Source organism: Gekko japonicus, unplaced genomic scaffold (genome assembly GCF_001447785.1).
Source record: "Gekko japonicus isolate JY-2015 unplaced genomic scaffold, Gekko_japonicus_V1.1 scaffold161, whole genome shotgun sequence".
Classification (NCBI taxonomy): Eukaryota; Metazoa; Chordata; class Lepidosauria; order Squamata; family Gekkonidae; genus Gekko; species Gekko japonicus.
This window is the reverse complement of record NW_015167062.1, coordinates 1,182,267-1,186,610: the sequence shown is the minus strand read 5'-3', so window position 1 is coordinate 1,186,610 and position 4,344 is coordinate 1,182,267.

Genomic DNA, 4,344 nt, shown 5'->3' with positions numbered 1-4,344 from the left:
GGCTGTGCCTGCAGCTTCCAAGGACTGTGTGATTGTGCAACTGCAGGTCAAATTCCTCTGGAGGAAATAGCCTTGCTTCCCCCCCCCCATTTTTTCTGGCACCTGTGACCGCAACCAGCGGCTATTATACTTTGAGCACATTATGAGAAGACAAGAGTCACTGGAAAAGACAATAATGCTAGGAAAAGTTGAAGGCAGCAGGAAAAGAGGAAGACCCACCATGAGGTGGACTGACATAATAAAGGAAGCCACAGCTCCAAGACTGCAAGACCTGAGCAAGGCTGTTAATGATAGGATGTTTTGGGGGACATTAATTCATCGGGTGGCCCTCAGTTGGAAGTGACTTGATGGCACAACATAACACATACAGAACTAATGATAGATTTATTTTCCACAAATCATTCCATCCCCTGTTATATCCACCTAAGTCCAGTAGCTATTGACACATCTCATGGGAGTGAGTTCCATAAGTCAACCGCTCATAGTGCGAAGTAGCATTTCCCTTTGTGTTCCTTGAATCTACTGGCAATAAGTTCCACAAGGTGACTTCAAGTTTTAGTATTATAGGAAAGGGGGAAATGTATTTCTTTTCTCTAAGCCAATAATTTTGTAATGGCAACTTGGTGGCCTACATTGCATGAAATAAATTTGTGGCTGTCTGACCTCTTGAATTGTACAGGGCTTTTTCTCATATTGGTGAGAAGAGGCAGGGTGCTATATCTGTAATAAGACATACCTCTGAAAACTGTGCCTAAGTTCATAGGGTGTGCAGGCTTTATGAGCTACACAGATCTCTTCATCAGGGTGAATGTTACATTTTAAGAGGAGGGAATTATATTTATAGCACATAATCAAGAGCTGAACATTATGTATTCTCCAATGAATGTCTCTGTCTCTCTGTGTGCATATAGAACAAGAAGAATCATCACAGACTAAACTGGCTAAACCTGCGCTATATTCAAAAGGTTTGTGTTGTGTTTACAATGTTGTTGAGGAAGAGTCCTGTGAAATTCAAAAGTTCATTCCCACATTGTAAACATTACTTGGCCCTGATAAAAATATTATTGTATGTGTGAATTTTGTTCTAAAATATTTTCTAGTATACTATGATGGTTAGTCTACAGTGATGTTTTTTGTTAGTATCAGATCACCTGTCTTATACCTTGTGATTAACTTTCTGCATTATGCCCCCTGTCACACGGCAAAGTTGCCACGGGAGAGGCACGGGAGTCCCGCGGATTTTCCAGGCGCAATCTCACCCCAACATCTGGGAAGCGCAGTGCTCCCGTCGCGAACCCGTGGCTCCCTGCCGAAGGTGCGGAGTTAAAAACTAGTACCTACGAGGTACAAGTTTTCTGAAACCGCGGGCCAAGGGCAAGCATCTGATCGCGTTCCCGGTGGACCCGTTGCTGTTCATCTCTGCAGGTTGCGCAACAGCGCCCAACAGCCCATGCACACAAAAAGCGATTGCTAGTGCAATCACACGGCGCGGCTTCTGTGCCGCGCTGCAGGATACCCGTCTGATTGGCATTTCCCCTGAACCATGGGGCCTCAACCGGGACGTGTGCCGCGTGTTAGTTTCCTCTGGGGCAATTAGTCACGCCTCCCCCCTGCGATATCCGGCCCATGTGACCGGGGCCTATGTATAGTATACTATGCTTTAAACAGTTTGTCATTTGTATTGTTCTCTAATTGTGCAATTGTAGTCTTATTGCATGGGTCATTGGTTGTCTTATGCCATCTGATTGCACTGTTTTATCCTGCAATCTTCCTCAAATCTCAGTGAAAAAGATGGATTATAAATAAAGTAAATAAAAAAATAATTGAGCTACAAGTCTGAATGCATTCTTGTCAGTATTTGTATAGGATTTTTATTTGGCTTTGGTGATAGAGGCTTAAACGCCTTCATTTGAAAAAGTAGTTCACAGATTAGCTGATATATTTTCTACAAAAAAAATCATATACAAATAGATGGATGCATTCAACTGAGTTGCTGAAGGCACCCAAATGAACAGGTGAAGATCCATAAACGCAATCTTCAGCAGATGTTTAGCAATGTTGGCAGTGGTTCCCTGTGTCACTCTCCTTCAAGTAGTGATTAAAAATGCATCAAAAATAATGACATGGGCATTCAGTATGGTCATCAAGTTTATGACATGTCTCTCTCAGTTCTGACGGGAAAATACATGGAATTTTGGGCATCTGCATGAAGCATCCATAACACCTTTTCTTTTCAGGTGCAGGGACAGGGGTCATTTCATAGAAAAAGAGGTGCAGGAGCTCATTAGCATAACTTATTTGCATATGACACACCCCCTGACATCACCAGAAGTGTGTCAGAAGGCAACACCCACTGTTCAGGCTCAACTGGACTGTTTTGAATTGCTAGCTATTGGGGGGGGGGATGTGCAGATCTGTCCTCACAGAGGAGGGAGAGCTTGTACCTGAATAAAACTTGGTCTTAAAGGTGCCACTGCACTGTTTTGGACCGGGGGCCCGGGGGGGGGCTCTGCAACTTACCTGGCTGCTTCTTGCTCTGACTGAGGGCTGCTGAGAGCAAGGGGTGGGGCTTGTTGCATGTGCCCACCCCCTGGGCTCTTTACTGCCAGAGCTCCGCTCCTGTGCGCTCCTGCAGGAAATGACCCCTGTGCATGGAGAATATGAGGGGCACCAGTGTGTCTCAACAGGCACTAAGGATTGTTAGCACCAGGCAGAGTAGGGGTACCTCCAGAGTAGGTAGGGCTGACTGAATTCAGACCCTTATACCTTATAATCGTTTTAATCCACTGGTAGATAGTGGGACTGGGACCACTGCTGGAGTGAGTGACTCAGCATACCTAGACACTGTAGGGTGCTACATCACTCTAAGTGTGTATAGGTCCTTGAATGGGATGCCTCTCTTTGTCTGAACCTGGGAGCTGCCCTCTGACCCCACCTCTCTCTCTTTATCCTTTCACTCTCACTTCACATGGTCTTCCATGAAAACAAGTCTCTGTAGGTCTCTCCTGTAGATACAATGTCCTCATAGTCCCACACACATGATGCCAGATTAGCTGGCCATTTGTGATAGGGAAATTGTTCTTTAAATTAGGCTTGTTTCTCTTCTTTTGACTGTGACCTGAATGTGAATTGGATCTACTTGAATAAATACAAGTTTTCCTCTTTAGCAAAATACTACTCAGTATCACACTTCTGTGACTGGATGAAATACTACTCAGTATCACACTTCTGTGACAGGATGAACTCTGCTATATTAACCAAATATCCCAGTAGCCGCAAGCCTAGCTGGGTTGTGCTTGCTCCACATGAACAATTCACTTTTACGCTGATGGATCAAGCTGGGTCGCCGTGTTAGTCTGTCTGTAGCAGCAGAAAAGACCAAGAGTCCTGTAGCACCTTAAAGACTAACAACATTTGGTGCAGGGTATGAGCTTTCATGAGTCACTGAAGAAGTGAGCAATAATTCATGCAAGCTCATACACTGCCACAACATTTGTTTTACTTTTATGCTGACACTTTGGTCCAGGTACCAAAAGTGAAAGATGGTGCTTTACAATACTATGCTTTACAGTACTATGGCTGCTTTCCTAAGAACATGTTCCTTGGATAAGCCCTACTGAATCAAATGGTACTTACTTACAAATGGTGGGAGGGCTTCTAATGTCCTGGCCCCACTGGTGGACCTCCTGATGGCACTGGTATTTCTGGCCACTGTGTGATACAGAGTGTTGGACTGGATGGGCCTTTGGCCTGATCCAACATTGGCATCTCTTATGTTCTTAAAAGCACAAATGGTTCCTGCACGGTAAAGACAGTTGGTTATTGGTGACCAAATATATCCATCTTTAAAGCTGCACCGCTTTTTTTTGTAGCAGGAACTTCTTTGCATGTTAGGCCACACACCCCTAATGTAGCTAATCCTAATGAGTGTCTGCTGTTAGGTGTGGCCTATTATGCTAATGAGTTTCTGCTGGGTGTGGCCAACTCAGAAGCCAGCCGGAACTCCGTTCCTGTGTGTTCCTGCCCAAAAATAGCCCTGCTTCCAAGAAGACTGCTTAGGATTGTTCCCTGGATGTAGTCCTCGTCTATCACAATCAGCTCACAGACCCTCCTAACTGAAGATTGAATAGGAATAAGCCTTGGCCACATTTAATCTTAAAGCTGACCTCAAGCCACTCTGAACTGTGCAAGGGATGAAACTTTAACATTTCTCCTTTCCCCCTTTCTTTTATCCTGATAGATCAAGGTGGGTAGCCATTTTAGTCTGTCTGTAGCATGTGTATACACATATTCGACAACATCCAGTTCACAAATGGACAATGATCTCAACCTTAATTGCAGCTG